Source organism: Zonotrichia leucophrys, chromosome 3, assembly GCF_028769735.1.
Source record: "Zonotrichia leucophrys gambelii isolate GWCS_2022_RI chromosome 3, RI_Zleu_2.0, whole genome shotgun sequence".
In the NCBI taxonomy this organism is placed as follows: Eukaryota; Metazoa; Chordata; class Aves; order Passeriformes; family Passerellidae; genus Zonotrichia; species Zonotrichia leucophrys.
This window is the reverse complement of record NC_088172.1, coordinates 43718656-43734069: the sequence shown is the minus strand read 5'-3', so window position 1 is coordinate 43734069 and position 15414 is coordinate 43718656.

Here is a 15414-nt window from a genome sequence, read left to right as displayed (position 1 = left end):
TACAGAGGAGGGGTTTGCAGGGAGCCAATGGGGAAGGGTGAGGGGATGAACTTAACATAATTGACATAAAGGGGAAACCAATAAATACAAAGTAAAGGAGGGGCCCCGGGACCACAGCCAACCACAACCTCCAGAGGGAAGAAGATTCGGGCAAGCTGGGAGGAGTGGGGGGGTGATTGACTGGGCCCAGGGAACAGAAAAATTTACTTATAAGGAGAACAGGAGGAGGGGAAATTATATAACTTCAGTAACTGACATAGCCAAGAGCAGGGGTAACCATAGTAACTTAAGGGACAGTAGAGCTAATGGCAGGAAAACTGGGGAGGGCAGAACCATTTTACATTGAACAGGGGGGAACAATACATAAAATGGGGGAGTAATACACAAAATGGGGGAGCAATTAAATAAACTAACTGAACGCACTGCAACACAGCACCAGCTAAAAGAAAATGTTATACTCGATTAATCGTGGTTAATGTCCCACTAAAGCACACAATATAGTTCTCAAAGCTACTTTTCTCAGTTTCTTTGCTGTAACCATATGCAGAAGTCATGGCATACAGGTACAGTTTTCCTTCTTAAGCCTTATCAAATGGCATTAAATTGAGCCATAGCATATTCCAAATGCTACATGGGTAAGAGGGGGCCCACTTGCAAGCAGAATGTTACACGAGTGTTGCAGAATCTGGTAAGTAGGAAATGTTTAGCAAGGAAAAGACATTGCAGTGGCATGCCTTGCTGGAGCTGAGCAAGGGATTCCATGTTGGATTTTATCTGACTTTATATAGGTTTGCAGTATGATTTTTAGACATTTTGAATTAGAAAGCATGGTCTAAGCAGGAGAAAAACCTGTAGATCTGTGAAAGAATTATGTGTCAAGGGTTGTTAAAATGTGTTTCTACAAGTTCACCCACCCAAAGTATGGAGATTAACCACTCCATTTGGAACAATCCCACCTGTTAGTGCATAACACCACTAAATCCTTTGTCCCTGTGTTACTCAGTGGAATATATCCCTGAGCCCCTTCTACATGTGTTGCCAGGGGATCCAGATACCACCCGTATACTGCCCCATATTCTGCAAACATCACTGGGGCATCTGAGGGCTGCCCAGGGCAAGATCTCGTTCTTTTCTCCCCAAGGCTAGATGGCCTCCTTTCCCTGAGATTTCCCTGAACATTACTGATCTCTTATGATCTCAGAAAAACCTCTGGTCTCTGAATCAAATTTTATCATCTCAAATATGAAGATGAAATAAGGTAAGTTTTGTCAACACTGAAGACAGACTGTGAGTTGTAAAGCACTCTTGGTCTTACGTGGGAGCTGACTGCTCAATTCACAGGGAAGCACAAGCTCCAGGAGGAAAACATGAAAGTGTAAAAAAGGGGCTATGAAACAAAATCATGTTCTGTTTAGAGACAGAACAAAAAGTTTGGCTTAATCTCTGAAACACAGGCATGGTTTGCTATTTCCTCTGAACCAGTAAAGTTTATGTGTGCCTGTGGTGAAGATAGTAATTTAGAAATTTTCTCTCTTGGCCGACTGCAAGGAGCAGAACTACGTCTTGAGAAACTGGTTGCGCTTGCGGCATTCAAGTGTTCCTCTCCTTCCCCCAAAACAACTTTTATGTGAAGATTGGGATTTTGAAAACTATGCAGAGCTGGCCTGACTTTCCTCCTAAATGTCACAGGAAATGCTGGAATCCACTTCTTCTGTGGTTAGCCGGCGACACACACAGGCTTTGGAAACTGTGTAACGGCACGGATTTCCACATGAATCAAAACCAAATGCAGTTGTCCTGAGAAGAGTCTCAAAGGTTGGAGTGATCTTGTATGTGAGAGATGAGCATCACTTAGGGTAGGTATAAGGTCGTGCAGCCCTTATCTTCTTCCCAGGAGCGCAGAAGAGCTGGCAGTCTCTTTTGTGCATTGTGCATCGAGTCATGACCGCACTGACGCGAATGGGAGTCGTGCTGCTGGCTGAGATCTAGCCAGGATCTTACCCTCTGTGTCTGTGTGCCATCCAAAATTGGAGATACTCTGAAGACTCTCTCCGGTTTATTGCCCAGACTTCCATGTAAAGACTTTGTTCTGCTCCATTCTCAGCACATATTTCCCATCTGCATTTTCCTAAAACTGCATCACTTTCTGTCTGTATCTGTATCATCTGTATAGGTGTTTGTGTTTTCATAGTCTATTCTGTCAGTTTCTGGAAAGGATTTTGTAAATTAATATAAGAATTACAAACAGGACAAAAAAAATTTTAGGAAATTGAGCAGAAATGTGCTGTTGAAGGATATTTTCATTTTTTGGTTGTGGTTCATCTGAAAATCACTCATTCTGAGAAGACCACCCAACATGAGTGGAAACAAAAGTCTAGAAGGGACTCCTTATTCATCAGGTAGAGAGTCTTGGGCACAAGAGATGATCAATGCCTTTCTCCTACACAAATTTCAGTCATAATGGCGAAGAAATCAAGGACAATTGTTATTATATTTCAGGCTTCTTTCCTGAGTTAGGAGGTGTGTGAAATTATTTAGATCACCTCTACATCAAAAGACTATAGAAAAATTGTGACAGGTAATAGACCATCCAATAGTTTCAGTCTTCTCAGCCATCAAGGTTTTCTTACTTATATTTTTAATAATGTGTGACCAAAGACTTGCAGGTGAAAATATAGTGAGATAATACAACTTGTAATTCACCAAGGATCTGAGCAAGTTAATTAAGTGCAGAAATGGTTTAGAAATGTTTGTCAATATTATGCAGCGGTAAAATAATATTTGAAAGGAAGTAATGAAATGTGTCTCGATGCTCTTTATACGTACATTTAAAAGGGTCCTAATTGAAAACTAATTTTCAGAATGAAGGTGAGAAAAAAAGCTGAAATGTTTTGGCTGAATATCCTCAATGAGTATAATCCTCACGTTCCTTATTTTCTTCTTACTGATCCCCCTTGCTGCAAGATGTAAGCTGATTGTGTCAATGAGGTCCCTCAAGCACTTCCTTTCCTGTTTTCATTTTTGGATCCTGGAATTTGAAGCATTAATGATTGTTTAAAGCACTCTGAAGAAAGTTACATTTAGACTCTAGATCAAGTCACATACCACTGAAATGCATTAAATCAGTTGCTCTTTTGCTTTAGCTAAAAAGAGAGAAATCCTCATCTGGAAAAATTATGGTACACTTGAGAATTTTAAATTATAAGCACTAATTTAGTGAGGGAAATGACTTGTTCTGCTGCAATTAGGTTATATTTATCAGCTTCCCTTTTCCTATAAAAACCCCTCCAGACTGGCCACTAATCTTTTCAGGGATTCTCACTCTTTTTTTTTTTTTTTTTTTTTTTTTTTTCCCCCAGTGTCCCTAGAAATGGCTACTGAGCTGCTGAGGAAAAATAGTGGTGGGTCATGGTGTCAGTGTGCATGAAGAGGGGTGCCAGAGTGCAATATTGCTGGCAGCTGCTTCTAACTGGGATACAGGGGAATGCAGGAGCCATAGAATAGTGATTCTGCCTTTCTCCCTTTCTTCTTCTCCTCTCCCATCACTAAACCTCCCCATCTCAGTATGTGCTGCTTTTTTCTTGGTTTCCCTCTCTCATGTCTTTATTCTGCTCTTCTCCGGCTGGTCTCAGAGTCCTGTGCCTGCTTTTCCTATTCTGGTTTTGTTTTACTTCATTTTGTTCATCCTGGCCCAAGCAGCTACCAGTTATGACTGTGCAGCCTTTATGTGCCACAAAGAAAAGTTTAATAATGATCACACTAAGACTTTTTTGTTTACTACATCTCCTAAAGATTTGTTAGATATGTGGGAAGACATTGAGGATTCTCCTAATTCAATGGCAAAAAAAGAACCATTTTTTGGAAAAGGAACCAGGAGTTTGATATAAGGCATTCTTGCAATACACATGCAAAAAGACTAAATTTTTTGCATTGGTAGACAGCCTGTGTGTTCCTCTTTAATTTCCTGTGGATTGCTTTAGAGTGACATACTGAGGATTCTCATCAGAACATAACCTAGCAAAGAAGCTATGAGTTGGATGACACCATCAAGGATCCTTTAAAAAATTAGGCATTTTTAAGGAATGTCAAAAAGTCCACTTGCATGTTAAGAGAGCATGATGAGGTCTCTTTTTCCATAGAAAGCAGTGAAATCTCAGGATCCCACATCCTTTACTGTGTCAAGTCACAGCTGGTCTCTGGACTACTTGCACAGCACAGAAGAAGTGAATCAAACCAGTTTAGCACATCCTTGCCTTCTGTGTCACAGATGACAATGACACTATTTTAAAACTTGTGCAATTTGATAAAAAAGGAACTGAAAATCAACTTGTGACCAGGCTGGTTAAATTGGTCTTGCCAAGATTTTCAAGATGTGCAGAGAATAATTTTAGAAATGCTATAGATGTAAGTTGTGCTTAAAATCCTTTGCAAGCCTAAAAGGATGTTTGGAGTTACAATTTAAAAACAGTGGGATTTAGTGCAGCAGGTTTTGGCAAATGGATCACTGCAGTTCCTACAGCCGACAAATTAATGCAGACCCGACAGACTAACATGTACCATGTGTTTATTTTGGCAGCAAATATGGAAAAATCATTTGGAGAAAATTTGTATTATTCAACAGATTTCTATTTTTGTTTTGTTTTGTGTTTTTGCCTTCCTTTAATTGAAATCACAAAGGTAAGGTTCAGAAAAACTTTCTGATTGGTACCATATTTATCATGGTATGTGAAACTAATGATGTCATTGCATGATTTTTTATGTATTAGACTATATGATCACAGTAATTATCTCAACTACTGAAATGAAACAAGATCCACCACAACCCAGGTGGTAGGTAAATGGAGCAGGTAGAAGTCAGACCAGAAGATGCACTGATATGTTTCATGGTTTAACATTCATTTGCAATGTGAAGTTTCTGAGCATCTGATTTATGAAAATCCAGACATATCTGTTTTCAAGACAGTTTATGAAAGAATAATTGTGTTTTTCACTGAAGTATTATCAAACTCTTTAAGTTAGTGTTATAGAGAGTAAAATATGCTAATCATAAATTGTTTATTGTAAGTCATAAGTTTAAAAATTTCATTCTACTCAGCTGCACAAGTTATGGTCCTGCATGACTTGAAGGATGAAAAGGACAAAAAAACAATACCATGTCTATATGGAATTTGCATGTTCACTGTGTCTTTTTTGAACCTTGTAAACACTTGTTACACGCTGATTTTTGTACTCAGAAAATGCTGAAAAAACTCTGTCTTTTTTTCATTGGCATTGGACTGGTTTTTTTTCCCTGTTTGACTCATTTTCCTTCCTTTTTTTTTTTCCTCCCTTTTCCTCCCTCCCTCCCTTTCTCTCTTCTTCCATTCACCCATTATAACAAATTAAGTGAGATGCAAATGTAATATCCCTAGCACATCAGTTCTCTCTTTTCTACAGTTTGGGGTAGAGCAGTACTTTGTACTTCTGAAAAATGCCTCAATTCTTTTGTGACCATGTCTGCATACCACAGAAGCTACAAGGCTATTCTTGTACACATGAGTGTTTAAATTAAACTGGATGTGTTTCAGGAAAAAAATAAAAATTTTCCAACCCAATTGTGAGAATGAGGTAATTTTATGGATGGCATTCTATGAATTTGAACCAGTTCTGTTAGGCAGGAAGTAGACTTCATGTCATTAACGTTTTTCGACCCTAAGATTTCTGACAGATAGTATCTTGTTGGGTTACCCTCCCCTGCTGCGCTTTATTTTTTTCTTTTTTCTTTTTTTTCCCTTTTTCTTCTGGTTTTTTTTTTTTTTTGAAAGTTCTGATTACACACAGTGAATAAATAACTAGTCTTTTCCATCTGCATGGAATTTAAAATTAGATTTCATTAGTGGTTGGGAAAATATGCTGTGGAAACTTGGGAAGGAGTGGAGGAGAGTGACCTTCAGTGACCATCAGCCCTGAATTCTCTTTGTTGTGTCTTCTTTCCTCTAAGCCCTTCAGCTTACAAAATCTGCAGAGGCACAGTAATGCCATCATTTGTCTGGATACCTACATCTGTGTCCTTCTTTTTCCACCCTCAAAGATGGAGAGGGTTTCTAGTGTCTCTCCTTTTCCTGGGAATACCTTATTGGATGAAGGGCCAGTAGTGGATGCTTAAGGAAAGATTCTGAAAAATTAGCTAAGTGTAAAGCAGGCTTTCAAATCACCACTACTCTTACATCAGGATGCTCATCACAATCTCTACTTGCTTTTGTAATATCCTTTTTGTTTTATTTCTTTCTTGGCTTGAGTCTCATGATGGTGGAAGTAAGTTCTCAGGTACAATGGAACACTGACCTGACTGTGACACCATGGTTAGAATGACCAAATCCATGAAGAGCAAGAATAGTCAAGTCATGGTGACATCCAATATTTTATTTGCATTGAGTTTGATGCAGAGAGTCATGACAGAAATGCTGATCAGTATTCACAAGTGCCTCTGGTTACCAGAGAAAGAACAGCCTCTCCTGAACATCATGGTGGCTGCTTGAGAGCTATCCCTGTGCCAGGAGATGTCTGAAGACATTAATTTCAGAAGGCTGGTTTCAGTCAAACCTTTCACAGCCTTGTAACAATCTTGCTTAATTTAATTTCCTTTTGAGTAATATAATTTCCCCTCCTTTAATTTAATTTCCAATGTTGTGTTTTAATAGAAGATGAAATGTAAAAATTGAAACAAAAAATCAAGAACAGGGATGAAAGGACGACATATCCAAACATATATCCATGCCTTTAAGATTTAGGTAAGCTATAATTGACATATTTGATAAGACCATGAATAGAAAAAAGCAATTTTTTGCATCTCTTTTTCTGTGTCTCTGGCTATGGATTTAGATAGCTCAATGACAAGCTCTGTGCTTTATGGGCATATGAAAGAAATGCAATTGTTTTGTCCTGCAAATCACTACAGCTTTATCTCTGACTAATGAATCAATGTCATGGGCACATCCCAGATGGAAAAAATAATCTTGCTAAGTTTGTGCCTAACTCATTATCTTGGCTGCAATGGTGGGTGTTGGGACAGTGCTGGTCACAAAGAAGTGAGGGGTATCTATGTGTCCTTTTCAGCAGTGCTCTGAGAGGGAAAACCATACCAAAGCCAGCCAAAGAATATTCTAATTTGCTAACACAGTAGGACAACAGTTATAAAGACAAAACCAAGCCAAACAAAAAAAACCCCTCATTTCATTATTTCCTATAGGTATTAGAAAATGTTTAGACTTCATCAGAAAGATAAGCACAGTAAGATATTTTTGACATTTAAAAGATCTGATTTTAGGAAAGGATCTTGCATTCTTAAGGATCCAACAGATTGGCAATACTAAAAAGTGAAAAATTAGTTCTGGTTACTAATTGGTTTTCAGCTGGTAATTTTCCCATCCCCTTTGGCTTGTTTAGCCCATGCATTGGTACATAATTAAAATACTCTTAAATGTCAATTAACAGCTGTCTGTAGTGAATGCTTGAAACATTACAAGTATCAGGGGCTGTTTCTGAGACATTATTGCCTGTGACCATAAGGCTTATGGGAGTGCTTAGAGGAATTTCTGCCTTTAATTTTTATTTTGTAGCCTGGCCACAACACTGGCCAATTAATTGAGGCTCATAAAAATTAAGACCTCTTTAAGGTCTTGGTTAGAATTATTTGGGGAAATTTCATTAAAACCACTCTTCTGCTGAAATGAAGCCTGCTGCACCAACTTAGATCAGTTTTTTTCCTTAGGAAGTAGTTAATCTAAAAAATATATTCTTACTCCCTGGCTTAAGTATTTTTCAAACAGTTTGGAGAGAGGAAATATAATGTTGTGAAAAAAAAATTGGCAACAATAAATATCTGTGCTCATATTCAGGAAATTATTCTTGTCCCTGAAAAGGAGGATGACAATTTGGAATGCAGTTGGAAGGGTATAGATGATTCAGTAATTAAAAGGACTGTGATACCAAAAGCTGCTCATGCTGCCATTTGTGACAAAAGTAATTGGCTGAGGAAAAGTATGTCTTGGCATTAGAGAGCTCTTTGTAATATATATTAATTTTTTTCTAGGAATTTAGCATAACTGACTGTACAAATAAAGGTTCAAAGTCTGAGATGAGTGGAAAATATAAGGAACCATTGAGATAACTTCTGAGCATATGTCTGTGCATGTTCCTCCTGATAATACTTTCCTGCTGTTACAGATGGAGAGGAGCATCTGCTAAACACACAAGAAGCAAAAAAAGTCTGGGGCTGACAAGTTCACCCAAGACAATTAAGGATAAGTTATTGCTTTAACAACATAGTCCCAAATGAGGGGCAGGGCAGAATTACATCACCTAAAGAGGAGCATCTGCAAAGTTTCTCAAAGCACAGCTCCTGAGGGCATTTCTCCCTGGACAGGAAGACTAGTACAAGAGTTTCTCTTGTGACTTGGTGGTCCAGCTTCCCTGGCACATAGAAGTCTGGGTGAGTCATGTCCCAAGAAAGTGAAGATGATATTTTTCTGAATGGCTCTTGTGAAAATGTGTGAGGTGAATGACAGCAGCTGGTTTGCCCAAGCACAGCAGGTCCATAACTAGCTGAAGATTATTTGACAATTTGACAGCCTACTCATAACCTGTTATGTGTACAAACATTGCAGAGGGCCAGATTCTCAGCTGATATCAGTCTACACATTAATATATCTCCATTCATCATCTTAGTCTTGCATTCAGTGTAGATTGTCTTGATATTTTTGTTTTCATTTCCAGGGTTTAGTACATTGTTTGTAACCAGATCTGATGTGCCCTTCCAGTTTTTCCTCTTTTACCACCTTACCTTTCAGCTGGCTTTTCAGCTGAAGAATACGCTGCAACAAGCAGACCTGAGTTGCAAGTGGGTTTGAGCAGCCTGGAAAGGTCAATATCATCTGGCCTGCAATTAAGGAGTGTTTGAGCTTGTCTGTGGACATCAAGCCTTACTTTTCTAACTCAGGCCGGTTGCCACATGACCCGCACAAAAGTGGCTCAAAAAAAAAAGAAATAAGAAGGGCTAAATAAAATATTTTCTCAAAAATCCTTAGGAATGGTAGTGAAGTGAAATGTCTGCCAAGAAAGCTTTATTAAATAGCCCTTAAAATTTAAAAAGAAAGTTCTTTTGAGAGTTTTGGCCCCAGTCAACTTTGTGGACTTGGCATACACTCTAGAAATTCTGGGTTTCTTTTAGTTCTTTAATTTTGCTCTGTAACCACTCTTTGACTTCAGTGCCAAAGGCCTATCTGCTTGTTCAAGAATAAGTAGCTCCAACTTCTATCTGAAGAGTCACCAAAAGATTTGTCTATGTTTTTACAATTTTATGCCCTTTGGTAAATGCCAAAAAATGAAATTTTTCTCTACCATGTCTTCAGCATAAAATAGATGAAATCTGGCATCTTATTTGGTGATACTGATTGTTGCCACAGTAATGTTACCAGTAGGATTCTGTGCAATATTGAGGTGATCCCTCACTGTAAATGATTATTTCTTGCTGTAAATAATAAAACTACTTTAATAGTCAAATATTTCTGAGCACAGCATTCATAGCCTGTAGAAGGGCTGAAGGTTTTCTGTGCAATCTCTGCTTTTCTCAGATTTCTTTTTTTTTTTTTAATTAAGGATGAGCTCAAAGATCCAATTTATCATCACAAAACTTAATGGTAGCTAATGGTACCTAATGGTAGGCGCCTCAAATGAAACCTATTTCCATTGCTATGCTCGAAACACTTAGAAAAATATGTTTTGAAAGCCCTTCACTTGGGAAGCTAACAGATCAGCTTGAGTAACCTTACTCTGGAAGGTTTTTATAGTGTTTCTGCCTCCAGCTGTCCACCTCATGCTTATGCCAAAAGCTATTAAATGATGCTTCTTTTTTTGGCTGAACAGATTGACGCCACTTCATGTTTTTCCTACTCCTTATTTGACAGTAGGATGATAAATTCTGGTAGGGTGGCAGAGCAAACAGCTAGGGGCTTTATAATCTTAATTGTTACAGTGTATAAAATTCTCCAGACTTGCAAATACTACATTTCTCTCACAAATCCTCCCTCATCTGCTGCAGAAAGAGGGTGCTATCTACCTAGTCAGTTAAATGGCATTTACTTTTCAGAAATTCCTTGAATAATGAATTTTTTAGCTTGAAGCAAACTTCTGGGTTTTTTTTGTTTGTTTGTTTTGACTCAGGAAGAGGAGAAATCAGCAAAGTACCAGACCTGCCTGAATAGCAACAGTACTTGCTAGTGTGACACAAATGTTCACATCGGGGTCCTGCACGTGTTGAACAGTAGAAGCAGGAAATCCTTCCTAAAACACATCTGATGGATTTCTGGTGGCTGAATGAAAGCAGCTCTCAGTGTAAGCTAACCTTTCCAAACTCTGTGAATTGCTATGAAACTGTGTTCCAAAAAATGTATTGCAGTTACACATGGGCATGACTCCACAGGAAGCCTTTTTTTTTATTCCTTCTCCATTAAGAATTCTGATCCAGAAGCACAAACTGACTTAATTTGGCACCGAGTTTTTCCTGCCACTATTCTCTCTATTCTGTCACCCTATGATCTCAGCTTCCCAGGAAGACAGGGCATGGTGCAATTGTCAGAACAAAACAACATGGAGTTCACTTTTCCAGGCTGAAATTCATTGCAGTTCAGTAGTTCCTATGTGAGAGGTGACTGAAGAAGAGGTGGGCATGGCATTACATAGCATTAGAAAACAGCAAAAATCCTAAAATAAGCTGCTCCCTGACTTGCATGGGAGCACAAGTAAACACAGTGCTAAGTATTGAAATTTTGGCACCTTAATTCTGTTTTGATGCTCCATGGGTTTTGAATGGCTCAGTGCAGAAAAGCAAATTTGCACTGGTTTTGTATACCTAGACTTACCTTAGTCTTTGTTTACACAGCGAAACAAAGACACGATTGCAACATGGACTAGAGCATAAGCTCTCTGGGCACCAAGGGCACCACACATCATCAGTGTTCACATCTAGCCTAGGATGTCTTCATTGCTATCATTACCTTTGGGAGTTTAGTTTTGATTGGTTTTGCTCCATAATAGAGTTTGCCGAGAATGGCAAAACAAAGGCCTTTTTTTGCTCAGACCTGTCCTAAGGAAATTTAATCTAGTCCTGACAGCATCATTGTGTGGGATTCATCTCACCTAATTTTAGCTATTTAATAACTAGGGAGCAAGCTGAACTAGTTAACAGTCACTGGAGGGGTATGGCTGTGTCCAGAGAGTGATTTGTCCTGGCCTGTGTCTGCAGTGAGTCATTCTCTGTAGGCAGCCATCTCTTCCTGTTGACTGCTGAGGAGTCTAGATGACCAGCTTAGATGATGACTGGAACTTTCTGGTAGCAGAAGTTGGGTAAGAGAAATCCTTCCAAATAATTTTTATCAAGGCAAGGCAAGATTCCCATCTCCAGGTACACTGTACATAGACAATGCTTGACATGCAACGTCTACAGAAATAGCTGCAGGAGCTGTGAACACAAGAAGTGTGATACTCTCTTCAAGCCTGGCCAGAGTACAGGGCGTGTCTTATGTTCTCATTCTCCTTGGTTGTTATAATTAACCTTGAGCTGCCTTTTCCCAGTGGGTCATTATAAAGCACACACAAAGGGGAATTATATCACTGCTCTTCGTTTATGCTTACACAGAGCTTTGCAAGCCACAGAGAGCTAAATACCCATGTAGACCATCAAGAATTACAGTTCTGGGCTTTGAGCATCTTGTCATTCTAGCTGTAAATATGAAAAGGGCAGTTCTTGCTTCGAGGAATTAAAGCAATTTGACAATAGATGTCCAAAATATTCTGGAGGTGACCAAGCTATGAAATGGACCAGTGGTATTGAGCAGGTTCATACCAGGCCTAAATTTAATGTTAGGTGTCTAATGCTAGGCTGGCTCAATTATGGTGACTCACAATGTTTTCTTGTAACACATAAAGATAGAACCACCCAAATGTTTGGAGAAGACTGATTTCTCCAGACTGGTTAGACATGTAGTTTATTTCTGTTCTGAGGAGATGAGGGAAAAAACCCCTGCTAACAACCCTCCACCCTTGCCTATAATGGTTTTGTTCAGCAACTACCAGTAGCTTCTCCATTGCCTCAGTGATCTTTTGTCATGCTTTCTTTTTCCCATCCAGCTAACTCAGATGATAAACAGGGGAAAGTTGAATTCTTTGTTGGCTCTGAGTATTTTTTCATCAAAACTTTCTAATATGTGAAAGGAATTAGTTTGAAAACACCATTATTTTTAGGCAGCTAACAAAGATGTCTTTTTTCTCTACTTTTTTTTGGAATTGCTTCTAAGGAAAAAATCACAGGGGGGGTTAATTTTTGTAAATCAAAGCTACTACTTGTAAGGGACCTTTACATGCTTAAAAATGGAAAGAAATATGAAACTTTTGATACACTGACTATTCCTTCTCATGAACATCATCATATAGATCACTGAAATGCCATTTAGTCTTTGTGCTGTGATAATCTACTGCATAAAACTAAGCATTCACAAAAGTAGCCATCACACAAAAGGTTGCTATTTCATCTGGCAATACAGTTGTTATAATAATAGCACATCTGAGACGTGAGACACTTTAAGAAAAGTGTAGACCAAAAGAACTTTAAAGCAGCCAGTGTCTGTTTCCACTAAGCTACTAAATCACCTCTTATTTCAGACCAAGGTATATGTTTCAGTTTCCATCCAAATTCTAATCCGGTGGCTTTAAGCTAAGCTAGTATCTGCTGCTGAACTGGATCTGCTTTTGGATGAAGGTTCCAGCAGTGCTTTTTTCTTTATTGTGCCAAGCCACTTGGCAAACTGTGTGCATACAGAGGCAGGGCACAGAACTCTCTTCTGCTTCAGGTTAATATGTCTTTTTATCTTTCTCCTTGTGCTTGTGACACAACATCTGTGGATGAAATAATCTGTTTTAGAGAATGCATAATCATTGTAACACTGTAGTGTGTTATATTAGTAGAACAATGGCACACTTTACAATGATTCCTGCATAGGGACACAGTTGAGCACTGTGCCAACTACACACCCAAAGGGTTGATATTCCCTATTCCTAACAGGCACTTTTTCTTGGGCCTTCAGTTCAATGCTTGCTCCCTCTGCATAGTGCAGCATGAGAGACATTTCTAAAGGTTAATTTTAGGTGAAGGAAATGGATTTCTAGAGGTGTGTCTATAAGTGATAAGAACAGTCTGTATTGTTGCAGGCCTTAACCAGGATGAATCTAATTTAAAAGGCATTTTCAGCTCACACTTTGCAAAACATGAACCCTCTCTGAAAGGAAATAAGAACATGATTACTCAGAATTTGAAGAATTCTGAGGTGCTTAATCATATTTTTGCTTCATTTTTCCCCAGCACATGCTCCAGTCACACTACCCAAGTCACAGCAACAAAGACAGGGACTGGGAGAATGAAGAACTATCCACAGTAGGAGAAAATTGGGTTCAAGAACATATAAGGAACCTGAACATGCACAAGTCCATGGGCCCTGATGAGTGCATCTGTGGGTTCTGAAGGACCTGGCAAATGAAGTGGTTAAGCCACTATCTATCATGTTTGAAAACTCATGGCAGTACAGTGAAGTTCCACTGAAAAGGGAAAACAACCTCAATTTTTAAAAAGGGAAATAAAGAAAATCCAAAAAACTACAGGCTTGTCAGTCTCAACTTGGTGCCTGGCAAAACCATGGAGTAGCTCCTCCTCAAAATGTGGCCAGCAACTGAGGGAGGTGATTCTCCCCCTCTACTCCACTCTTGTGAGACTCCCACCAGTGCTGCATCCAGCTCTGGGACACCCAGCATAAGAAGGATGTGGACCAGTTGGAGTGTTGGGGTTGTTCATTTTGGAGAAGACTCCAGGGAGATCTTGTAGCAGCCTGCCAGTGTGTAAAGGGGGCCCGCAAGAGAGTTGGAGAGGAACTTTTTTATAAGGGCATGTAGGGCTGGGGCAAGGGGTCTATTTAATGGCTCCAAAATGAGAGTAGATTTAGATTAGATATAATGAAGATGTTCTTTCCTGTGAGGGTGGTGAGGCACTGGAAAAGGCTGCCAAGAGAAGTTGTGGATGCCCCATCCGTGGCAGTGTTGTTCAAGGCCAGGTTGGATGGAGCTTTGTGAAACCTGGTCTAGTAGAAAGTGCCCCTGCTGTGGTAGAAGACTTGGAACTAGATAGTCTTTAAGATTCCTTCCAGTACAAATGTCTATGTTTCTGTGACTGCATTATCATCTGATTATCTGTATGAGAACAAAATCTTAGAGTGCAGTACAATCAATGACTGTCTCTAGAAACAAGTGAGATGACTGAAGTAGTAGATCTGAGGACTTAGATGCAAACATTATTTCCGCTCTATGGAAGATTCAGGGGCTTTGTTTTGGTCCTCTACCTTACAAGAATTTTGCTGGTATTGAATACATAATATTTGATGAAATTGTTCTCCAGGGACTGAAAACACTTTATATCAATGTGTACCTTTACCATCCATCTGTAAAAGAGGAAGATTCTAAATTAGGAAACTACTTTAGAGTCAAGACCTTTTATTCTTAGGACTAGCTTCCCCACCTGGTGGGAAGAAAAGAAAGCTTGCATAGCTTGTGACATCTTTGAAGTACAAACCTAGACAAATAGGGACTTGTTCTTTCAGACTGTGTACATGCAAACAGAAATGGTGGCAGATGGATGATAACATTGCCATGGATGGATGATTGCAATTCCATTGTATTTGTACGTTGTGGTTATAAATAGGATCAAACTTATAAAGTGTTATTAAATGCAGAATCTCCCTATTGAGCAATAGATTTCCCTGACCCCCCCTCTAACTCTATTTTGAAGCTAATAAACTAGTTACAAAAATTTCACGACAAAATCTTTTGATCTATATTTCTCTTTGCCTTCATGGTGGCACAGAGAAGATCTGTACAGTCAGGATAATGTATCTCTCGGGGGTTTGATCAAGCCACTATAAAACTGCTGCCAATAAATCCAGTCATTTATGTAACTCAAAACATTCTGCCATGCTTAAAAAAATAAGTTGACTGCAGAGCACCAGGATTTCTAAAACATTTTGATACATTGGATCATGAATTTCCTTGAGTCACTTATTTTACTGTTTCAATGCAGTACCATATGTCCCTGAATAATTTTGTAATGTGTCCCATATGTTTGCTTTTCTTGATGAAAACCAAGAAGGTAGCAAATTATCTGCAGCACTGACACACAATTTTTTTTTTTTTTTTTTAATTCTGAGTTTAGATTATTCTTTAATTTTTCATTTTGCTGGTTAATTGCTCTCCATTGAATGTCCTTACTGCATAAAAAGTTTTGAATACACTTTGCTGACGGAACATTCTTGAATGTTCCTAAATAAGAAGTGTCACAAT